The sequence below is a fragment of the Phocoena sinus genome, chromosome 7 (genome assembly GCF_008692025.1).
Source record: "Phocoena sinus isolate mPhoSin1 chromosome 7, mPhoSin1.pri, whole genome shotgun sequence".
Taxonomy (NCBI): Eukaryota; Metazoa; Chordata; class Mammalia; order Artiodactyla; family Phocoenidae; genus Phocoena; species Phocoena sinus.
In genome coordinates, this window is record NC_045769.1 from 17449616 (window position 1) to 17461569 (window position 11954).

Below are 11954 nucleotides of genomic sequence, written 5' to 3' on the forward strand. Positions count from 1 at the left end.
TCAGGAATTGTGACCTCTTAAAGACAGTGTCCCCTCAAAGGGCACTGTGTGATCAGCAAAGTGACATCTGTGGATTCTGAACTAATTGAACATTTGCATAAAAAACGTTTCTAATTTTTGTATTATTAAGATTTTATAAGATATGTAATGATTCTTTGGTGTGCTTTGTTAAATGCTCATTATAAAATCTGCAAAAAAAGATTAAAATAAATCTCAGATGTCAACACAGTCTCCTGGGCAATTCTTCACTAGTCCGAATGATGCCATCTATGACTGCGTTATCTATGAAGCTGAGAACGCGTAATGAAGCCCATCTATTGTGACAGAACCTGGACTGTGCTGAAAGTCTTTTTCTCTCCTCCCAGCCAAGGACTATATCCACCCATGCCTGCAGAGAGAGCCTGGCTCTTATAGTTAAGGGCAACAGTGAGAAGGGCCGGTGTAGTCTCCGGGCCGGAAGATTTCAAATTTAAAACAATCCTTGGATTGTATGGACAACCTTCATGGGTCCACATCATCTGCAGGAGGGCAGGGATCTTCGTCCATACTGTTCACTCTTGTTTCTCAGGACAGTACCTGGTACACAAGACCTCAAAAAATATATAAACATAAATGTGCAAAGGTAAATACTTACATCTACACAAATAGGTATGCATATGTATGCTAATATCATTAAAATAAATATTAAAATTTTGTTTATGTCACCAAAAGTCATCCCACTAACTGAGCTTTATGTGTGTCATTCTTTGGGAAACATTAAACAGGATGATTTCTAATCCCATTTTCAGGTCCTATATTCAGTGACTTGTTGATATTGTTACTTTCAGCCTCCTACTGTGGTTTCAGATGTCTCTACATAGCATTCCAGTTATTTGTGCTTTCATCTATAATTATCTTCTCAACAAGGATTTTTTTTTAATCCCTATGTAGTTTTTCAAGAAAAAAACCCCCAGCATTTGAAATGTAATTTTTCTTTCCCTGTCTGAAAAATTCTGTAATGTGTCCTTAGAAACAAGTAAAGATGCAAATATGTCGTTTGCATTATGGAGGCAGAATGATTCGACCATAGCAGAAAGAACATTAGTTTTAGTTCGCTACTAACCCTCTGAGTGAATCTGGGAAAAGATTTTTGGTGGTGGTGGTACGTTTGTTTGTTTGTTTTCCTAGTCCTTGGTGGCTCATAAGTACATTTAGAGAATTGGTTCTTGGGTGAACCCTAGCATTTTTTTTTTCAAACTCTGAGTTTGCAGGATCCTAGGAAACTTATGCTAACCAAATGCATGTTGCCAGATGTCTTTAAAAAGCATAGCTAGAGATTGACAATGGATCTGACTGCAAGGAACACTGGCAGAGTATGGCAGGCTCCACCTCTTCCTTGATGTGTGAATGCACCTATACGGTTAAGAGTAAACCCTGACGAATACACTGTATGATCAAGAGTGCAGGCGGGTAAGTCCTGCTCCGATCACATGATAGCTATGGGGTCTAAAAGTCACTTTATCTCTTCAGTCAATCATAGAACAGAGAAATAAGACCTACTCTCATAATATTGAGAGCAATGTAAAGCATCTGCAACCATCCCCCGAACATTGCAGAGCCCAGTTGATAGCTTTTACCAGTGTCCTTATCAGAGAGCATCTAAAGTCGAAGGATAGAACAGAATCTGCAGGGAATCCACAGGAATAGAGACTTACTCAAAGGAGAGAACTGGTCCAAGTTAATCAAATGGCTATGTACGTCCTCTTCAGACTAAATTGTTGTTGAAATTTGCTTAGAGTTACATTATCGTTCACAAGATCCGAAGCCCAAGTAGTTGTTTTTATGCCAGTTCAGGTGGTAGATAAATGGAGACTTTGAATCCAATAGATTCACAGATAATTCCATTGGTCTTCAACATCCATGTTGTCTTCTCTGCAAAGGAAAGTGTTTGGGTACACTTGGTCCCACATTAAGAAAACTAGCCATATTCCAGTTTATTTCCTAAATAAAGAGCATGGTTTCTTTGGTATAATCATGGTCTCAAATGCAAATCCTTTGTTTCACAGGTTGAATGGGCTGTTTCCCTACTGCCGGGTTACATGCCTCTAAGCATATAGACAATTTCATTACAGGGAGTGCAGTAATCCGTATCAACAGCTCATCCCTGTTTTGAATTATGTAATGCAGTATTTTTAAAAGTCAGATATAAGCAGACTTATCTGCTTCTAGTTCTTCAGGGGTTGGACTAGGTCCAAAATTAAGCAAGATGCAGAGCTGCGTCTTAAATTTAAACACTTCCTAAAATTGTCTTTTCAACAAAATGAGGCGACCTAAAAGATTAAAGTCCCTCTCATTTTCTTCCTAAAAAAAAGAAAAAGAAAACAAAAACACATAACTACATTCTAATTTAAAACTCTAATTGAGTGCTCTTGTATTCGTAAAATGTTCCACTTTCCTTTAGGGACAATAATCTTATGTTACACAAGCTGTCTAATCATTTAAAGGCAAGACTTCTTCAAGCCATATGCCTTTGTTGCAAAGCAAATGAGAAAGTACAATCCTATCTTTTTTTCCTAAGTGCATCTCAGTTATGTACTTATAAAAGCAACAATCAAATACTCAGGCTGAAAAAAGATATCTTCTTGACTGGAGCAAGTCTAAATGCAACTTAGTTAGGCCGGTCTATAATTTTTAAAGCAATAGTCCTCTTGATCTATATCCAAATATTGGTAAAAACAAAAACAGAAACAAAAAAATAGACAAACAACAAAATCCATGGCACTCATGATTAAAGAACAGATAAACATGGTTAGGGAAGTAGAAAAGTGAATGGTTGAACACACTGGCTTTGGAATCTGGGAGACCCATGTTTGATCTCAGGTGAGTAATCTCTGAGCCTCACTATCTATAAAAACAGGGGTAATAACAATATTTCTCAAAAGGCTGGAGTGAGGATTCATGAGATAATACATATAAGTACTTTGAACTATTCAGACAAAGTAATCAATAGAAAGTCAATACAATCATCATTGGTATGATCAGGAAATAATTTTGCAAGCATGAAATATACTACATTTAATCTTCTCCTGCTCTCCTTTTTCCTCTCTTGTCAAAGGTGTAAAGGGAGAAGGAGGAGGAATGTTCCAGGTCCTCACACAGATTATCTCAACTATTCACCATAACATCCATCCGGGGTAAGAAGTATTATGTCCATTTTACTGATAAGGAAACTGAGGCTCAGAGAGAGAGAATGAGAGTAAGAATTCTGCTGAAAGTCATCTGACCATAAAGAGGTGGAGACAGCCTGAAACCAGGGCTCCAACTTCCCTGCCCATACTTATGACAAAAAGTTCATGTGCACACACAAACACACACACATACACACACATCATCTTCTGAGACAATTGGGGGATTTGTTTGGGGATTACACAACTCAAGCATAGTAAACCTCCAGACAGTCTTGCGAGATTGTATCCTTATCCCTATTTCATAAATGAAGAAATTGAAGGTCAGAGCATAAGTAATGTGAACAGTCAAAAGCTAGTAAGTGGTGGATTTGGAATTAAAACAGGCTTTGTTGATGCCGAAGTCCATATTATTTCTCTACTGGGGCAGCTTCTGGTGAAAAGCATAGGTTTTTTTTAATAGAAATCCTTCATTAAAATGCAAAAAACCTTCACTTTTTAGTTTCAAGTTATATAAGATCTTACCTTTTCTTCGAAAATGAGCTGCCTCGTGGTGAAATTTTTCTTGCTGAATAAAAGCGATGAGAACTGGCTCTCTTTGAGCTGGGTGAAAAGGATGAATATGGGCATCCTGCTGGCTTATTTCTCGTGTATTAAGGCATCCAACAAAGGGGAAAGGTCCTATTTGATTTCAGCAGAATGTGGAATCCATGCCGCTCATTTGTAAGCTTCCTTCCTGTAGCAGCTCTCTTCCATGCAGCGAGGTCATGGTGTCGTCGCTCCAAATGCTCACGACCTTCAAGGTGAACTTTAATACCCCACATATTTCAACTAGGGAATTTCAAATGAAGCCTGCCCTTGGCTTTGTGTTTCCAAGCAGCTCACAGATCTTTGTCTGAAAGCACTGGGTATAGCAATGAGCTCACAATGGTATCTCAATAAATGCCGGCAGAACCAAAGAGTAAGCCAGGAGCTTCTTTGGTTGACATTCTAACGGAGTGAGAAATACTGCCTAAAAGTCTACCCCTTGGAACACCTTCAAGGAACCATGGCTGGGATTCTATCGCCTGAAAAAAAGTGCAATCACAAATATCAATTCTCATCAGCTCTTGAACCGGCATCTTGGTGGCCAAGTCGGTTAGACCAAAGCCATCTTACAGAGATTTCCATAACTCACAGATTTTTTTTCAAACAGGAGTTTTGAGAGGCTAAACTGAGATGAAACTACACAGATTAGCATAAACCCATAAAACTATCATTTTTATCAGAATAAGCGATCCATTAGGAGTACAAAAAGGAAAAAAGCCAAAATGAGCTAAATATCCAAACGTGAATTGTCTTTCGAAAGTTCTAGTCTGAATAGATAGCTCCTACTCCTTTGCAAATATAAAGATTCTAACACTGAAAATTATCATTTTGATTTTTTAAAGGCTGTGCCTAAAGGTCTTAACGAAAAACCATTATCTTGCTTCTCAAATTAAAGCTTGTCATAGGAAACAAAGCCAATTATACACAGTATGCTGAAAAGTATGTCTTGACCACAAGCCAATTGTTTAAATGGAAGGAATAAAAGTCTTCAAAGTGTCATTTCTCCAATTCCAAATTCCCATTAGAATTCCTAGCAGTTCTGGTTACTTCTTCCCAAAATACCACGAAAACTGCTTGCTTAAATATATGCACAGACACACACCACATCTAGGTATATTGAGAGAGCACAGATGTTCTGAAATGTATAAATAAGAAGCCCTGTGGTACAGAAGAATATTTCAATTTTTAGAAAAGCAAATGGTACTTCTGAAGCACCACCGTTCAATCTAAATGACCGTGATTTGGGTTTAACAGCCCCTGGCTCAGTTTACATAGTAGGTCACTGCCCTAGTTCTGGTGCTTATTACCAGAGTAGCCCCTGGTCTCTCTTTCCTCCAGATGGTCCGCCAGCCTGCTGCAAGAGATGCAGCTCCTAAGATGTGATTTGCTAATAGGCAAGTTGCTTATGGTGGCCCTCACCTCAAAAGATTTCCATGAGTCTCTCTTATTGGCCGAAGTATGAAGTATGTCCCATCTCTATTTTGTGGCACTTGTGGACCTTGAAAAGACTACTGACAGTGTATCTCGGTCTCCTTCAAACCATACATTGCCTAGAAAACCAGGCAGTGTGCCCAGATGAGCAGCTGTGTTGTGTCAATCCCAGAGATACCTCCAGCGGTCCCCATTGCTGTCCTGGGGACATAGATTGTGATTATTTTGTTGAATGTGGGAGCCAAAGCTTACAGTCTGTGGCTGGAAGTATTCCATCTGTATTTCATTAATTTATGGGAATCATCTATGGAGCTGTTAAAAATATGGGTTCCCAAGTTCTGACTCCTCTCCCCAAAAGTTCTGACTTGTGAAGTCTTGGATGAGAGCCAGGAACCTGCATTCTGGAGAGTCCCCAGTCATTCCAATTCAACCCAGCAGTAAATCCACATTTGGAATCACTCATCATTTATTCTCTTCATTTTACAGATATAAACATTGAAACCCAGAGTAGTAAAGTGATTTGCCAGTGAGCACGCAGGAAATTGCTGTAAACCAGAACTGGAACCCAGGTCTCCCAACTTCTAGTTTCCCCCCTTCCTGTGAGGCTGCTTACATTAGAGCAATAGCGGTTCTCAGGCAGTATCTCAGTGTAGCTTCCTATAGCTCTTCATTGATTCCACAAGGAATCTGTCACTGCAAATCCACATTTTTATGAGGAGAAGATTTCACAGAAAAGCCTAACACAGGTCAACGTAAGAAAGTCATTTCGCAAAAGGCATTTTTCTTCTGGCTTATCTAATTCATCCATGTGCTCTACCTCATTTACACTGTTTGTACAGTGGGAATAGAACAAGCTCTAACGGAATGGTCTGTTAGCGTTATCTAGCATGGACCAGGATAAGAAATTCACTCTCACCACTCCAACTACTCTATGATAGATTTCCTGTAAATAACAATAGATGTCTGCATTTCTGTTATAGCATCAAAGACAAGATGGAAAAATCAGATCGTCAGTTCATAATTTAGCATCCTCCTGAGAAAAGTTTATGCATGTCATATAAATGCCTCACAAGTTGACATTTATGTTTTGGGCCAGCTGAGATACATTTACTCTTAACTTGAGCTGAAATGTATACTTAGAAATGAATTTGATCCACCTGGTATGAGATCCTTTGGCTAAACTTCCTGAAAAAAAAAAAAAAACTTGACATCTTTGATAGATTCATTAATTCATTCTGGATGAAACTACATAGTTTTATTTGCTCAAACAGAAACTTCTTAAATACTCCTCTGCTTGACTTAACTAATTTTATGTAGTTCCATTTACTTCCATGACATAGTGTAAGTACCAGGGGAATTGGATTCATGGTCTATTTCACAATAAGAAAATGTGCTCAGTATGGGAAAAAGTCTTTAAAGGCATTTCCAGCACTGGATTATAAAATTATTGCTTTTCTCACAAATAGGTCAACTTATTCTAGTAAGACTTATTCATTCATCCGTCCCACAAATATATATTGAGCCCTCACTATGGGCTAGAAACTGCTGGACACTGGGATATAACGATGAGGAAAAACACATTTCCCTTGCTCGCTTCCAAGGGGATGTAAACATTAATCATATAATCACACAGAAGTCCATCATACTAGGGGAGTGCAGATTGGACTGGGGTCAGTGAAGCCAGAGAAAGCTTCCGAGAGGCACCAAAAACCCAGTTGAGACTAGAGGGGTAAGTAGTTTCTAACTAAGAAGAGAAGGGAGAACATGTGCGTGCATGACAGTAGGAACACCATGGCCAAGGAACATACAGTCTAATTCTAAACCAACATTAAGAGCCCCTGTCTATGCATAAGGTTTTTTTCGAAGCCAGACTTGAGACTTACACCAACTCTCTAGGTCCTTGGTCATGTGGTAGTTGTGGTTTATTGAACAAAGTACTTGATGAGAAGAAGAAGACCTGGGGAAGTTGCTTTAATCTCCGCGGTTCTGAGCCTTCACATCTGCAAACTGATGTTAACACAGCCTACTGCCTAGGGTCATGGGAGGATTAAACAAGATCAGGTGCGTACGGAGATTTATAAACTGAGAAGTAATATACAAAAGTAGAGGATTACAGGGGCTTCCCTGGTGGCGCAGCGGTTGGGAGTCCGCCTGCCGATGCAGGGGACACGGGTTCGTGCCCTGGTCAGGGAAGATCCCACATGCCACGGAGCGGCTGGGCCCATGAGCTATGGCCGCTGAGCCTGTGTGTCCGGAGCCTGTGCTCTGCAACGGGAGAGGCCAAGACAGGGAGTAGGCCCAAGTACCACACACACACACACAAAAAACAGTAGACGATTACAAAAGATTACAGTGACTAATTCTTCAAGTATATAAACTACTCTCTGGTAAAAATAAAATTGGGTATCATTAAGGTAACTCTGTAGTCTGTTACATAGCAAGCATATTTTTTTCTCATGGTGCCATAGCAACTAGGATACCAGTTCTCTGAACCTTAATCTAAAGTCTGTTGAGGACTTACATGAGTGATGAGCCTTACTCAAAACGAGCCTCATCAAAAACCTCTCTTCAGCACCAAGGGGCTGTGTAACGTCTGCCTGGCCCTAACAGCCCACCATCCAAAAGTCAGAGAGCTCTGAGAACACGGCTTTTGCCTAAACCCACCAGGGGTAACCACAAAAATTTCTTGAAGCTCCTCATCCATAAGTCTTTGGACTGACTGGCAAAGTTCTGTTGTTATCCTCACGCAGAATCTCTTCATTCCAGAGTCTTACCCAGGCCACTGTAGGACCCTGGGGAAAACATATCGCACAAGAACGTTTTAACAAAGTTATAGTGTGGTTATACAATTAACATCAAGGGAATTCTTGATTAATTAATCTAATTAGGAATTGAAAATTTCAAGAAGAGTAGTAGATGGAAGGTAGAAGAAGGGAGTATTGATATGTCCAGAGAGAAGCAGGTGGCTTGAGGGGTTTCAGGGAAAGGGGGACGGCCACTATGACCAGGAATTCAATAAAGGGAAACTGGGCTTCCCGGGTGGCTCCGTGGTTAAGAATCCGCCTGCCAACGCAGGGGACGTGGGTTCGAGCCCTGACCCAGGAAGATCCCACATGCCGCGGAGCAACTAAGCCCGTGTGCCACAACTACTGAGCCTGCGTTCTAAAGCCCACGAGCCACAAGTACTGAGCCTGCGCACCTAGAGCCCGTGCTCTGCAACGAGAGAAGCCACGACAGTGAGAAGTCCGCTCACTGCAACGAAGAGCAGCCCCTGCACGCAGCAACGAAGACCCGACACAGCCAAAGATAAAAACAAATAAATGAAAATTTAAAAAAATAAAGGAAAATTGCCCAATCATTGCTGCAGTTACAGTAGCTCAGTCCAGATAGGGTGAACAGATCATCTGGTGAAAACAGACGCTTAAATTGGTACAGAGTTAGGAATGCTTCTTGGTGGAAAGAATGCATTTCTGCCCTTGTTTATTTTCTCTAGGGGCCACATTACTGCACTCAGAAAGTGTGTTCTTTTAGGAATCAGAGTAACGAAGCTTAACTTCTACAAAAATTTCAGTCACGAGAGGAGCAGCGCTGCCCCCTGTCTTACCAGACACCTGTGCCTCCAGGGGGAAGCAGCCATTGATAAGACAGAGCAGCACTCCTGCTGGGACGGTCACTCCACACTGTTCCAGAGGCAGTCAGAACAGTGCACCGATCCATGATCATGGCTAAAGCATCCAAAGAAATGCGGTAGGTGTCTCTCCTCGGTGGGGATGAATGGAAGAAAGAAGCGTGGGTTACCCTTCCTTAGCACAAACTTAGGCTACACTGTTCCAGAGGCAGTCAGAACAGTGTACCAATCCATGATCATGGCTAAAGCATCCAAAGAAATGCGGTAGGTGTCTCTCCTCGGTGGGAATGAATGGAAGAAAGAAGCGTGGGTTACCCTTCCTTAGCACAAACTTAGGCTGCATAATCAGGTACAGTTGCATCTCAACCTGATTCTTAAAGCAGTGGTGATTCCAAGACAGAACCAGGGCCGTGTCTTTCAGTCCCAGGTTGAAGAACATCCAGATTCTTATTAATTCAGTTTTTCCATCATACATGGCCTACTACACGTGTGTGTGGGTACGTATGCAAACCTTACATTCAGGCTTCACCATCTTTGTTGGAGGGCCACTGCTTTCAAGTTATCTGTGATATGGTTTCTCATTGTAGCACAGGTCAATCTCCCAGCTATTCTTCAGCGAATTCTAGAATTTCTTAAGTATAGCACCAATATAATGAAGCTAGAACTCTTCATTTCATGGGAAAATTTGGCTATTTCAAAAATTAGGACATTTTTTCCTTTCTGCGAGCAGAGAAGTTTTGAGTGGCACTTCCTGATCCCGTATTTGCTATTAACACCGTATTGCCTATCCCACTGCTATTCACCTCTGGTGTTTGCTTTCCCAGAAAAAAACTCTAAAGCCCTCTCCCAGTTACTCAGGCTAGAAAATTTAATGTACTCCTTATTTGTGCATTTTTCTCAGTCCTTATTTCCAATTATTTACGATGTCTATCAATTATATATTCAAAGTGGCTCCCCTATTCATTCCTTCTCCCAATTACTATGCCCGATGTCTTAGTATGGACCCCTTTGATCTCTTTCTGAACTCTTGCAATGGCTTTTTAACAGGATGCCTACCTCTGATCTCACTTTGCCAACCCATCCTTTACACTTTCCCCGGATTTATCTTTGTAAAGCAGCATTTTGATCATGTTACTATTTTTAAAACTGTTTGACAAGTCCAAATGTCCTTGCCCGTGGTATAAAGAAAAAAATCCTTCAAGTCTTTCATTAATCTGACCCCAGTTCAGCTTTGTAATACAGCGCCTCTTCCATACATCTTAGAGAACAACAGAGAAGGTTATTTGCCATTTTCCATGTATCCCACTTCTTTTTTTCACACTTCTGGATTTTGTCACCTGTTCCTTTAGCCTAGAATATCATTGTAAACCCATCACTGTTCTCCATTACTACCATGAAAAGTACATTCCCATCCTTCAAATTTCAACTCAAATGGCAACAACTCTGTGAAACTTTTCCTATTATTCTTAGTTGTAATTAATTCCTTCTTCATCTGATTCCATTTTCCTTGTAGATCTATTTTGCACTCATTTCATTATACTTTGTTGTTTGAACAGGTTCTCAATTATATTAAGAGCCATGTGATGATCCAGGGTGTCTTCCTCATATTTTTGTGTTCTCTAAGAAGTATCTAGATAATAGTAGATACTTAATTAGTTCTGAAGAATTAAGAAAATAGGGAAGAAAATCTACCAATTTGATATGTCAGGTTAGTAAGACAAATAATAAAACAATAAGATAATCCAAAAGATTTTCCAAAAGATGTTGAAATTCTTAATTTTAAAAACTTTTAGAAATTAAGAATAAAAGAATGTTTTCACATCTTAAATAGGCAGCTAAGAGTATTCTTAATTTAAAAAAATCAACAATTAAAATGATAGTTCTTGTTCAATGTGGTTTATCATCTTACTTCCTGAGACCACATTGAAATGAAAATAATTTTTACTATAAAATTCAAGCTCACAAAGAGGTTTTCCTAGAAATTTATTAATTTCCAGAGTAATGAAAGCATGGAGATGTAGAAATGGCATTTATGAAGCAAGGAAAGGGACTGAAAGATGAAAAGACTTTAATAGAAAGATACAGTGAGAAACTGTCATTCTACCCTTCAGAATCTCAGAAAGATTTGAGACTCAGGAACATTAGGTGCAATGTAGGGAAGGAACAAGGCATGAGACTGACAATGAGGGAGTAACTGAAAGCTTGTACACTTAATTTCACACGTACCCTGTGTGCAAAATTCCTGGAAGTCTGCCTAATGCCTCTCAATAAAATGATCAAAAAGATCTGAAAGCCAGAGAAATCGAAAGGTCCTAATTTCTGACATTTGAGGACCCTACAGTGTCATGAAAATTTCCCATCCCAATCACTGTACAATAAAGTCCACTTATCACAAAGTCCCACCCATATACAGAGAGTTGCCAAGGAGCTTTATATCATCATATACCTAAAAATTAGAGAATTAAGGATCAGCTGACAATGGGAAAAAGTATGAAATGGAAAACGGGCCAGGATAAAGAAAGAGAAAAATTGCAGCTAAAGGAAACCCAAGATAATTTAAGAGAAAAGAATTTACAGCCCCTTATTCTTTAGAATCAGACCAAGATGCCTTCCCTCATTAATATTACTAAAATTTGGTTTTTTTTTTTTAGAATCCAGCCAATGCAATAAGAAATGGGAATAATGCATCCATTGAAAGGATAAGTGAAGAGTAAAATTATTTACAGATTACAATATTTATAAACATAAAAGATTTAACATAGAAACATAACAAAAGAAGCAAACAAAAGAAACATAAAAGATTTAACACAAACCTTTTTTAAACTATAACAGAAGTATTAAGGTGCAGATGTAAAATAAACATACATATCAAGAGCATTCACTAAGCACTTCCGCGTGCCAAGCATTCTGTCACAAGTCATATATACACATATTACTTATGCCAGAATGTTCTATTTGAAAAACACAATATGAGAAAGAAATCTTAACTTATATTAGCAAACAAAAATATAAAATTATAAGTAATAAACTTTAAAAATATTCACAATATTTGATGAAAACTAAAAACATTTAACTGTGGTGGTTCATTTTGTGTGTCAGCTTGGAGGGTGTTTTGGGGTGAGATTAACATTTAAATTGGTAAA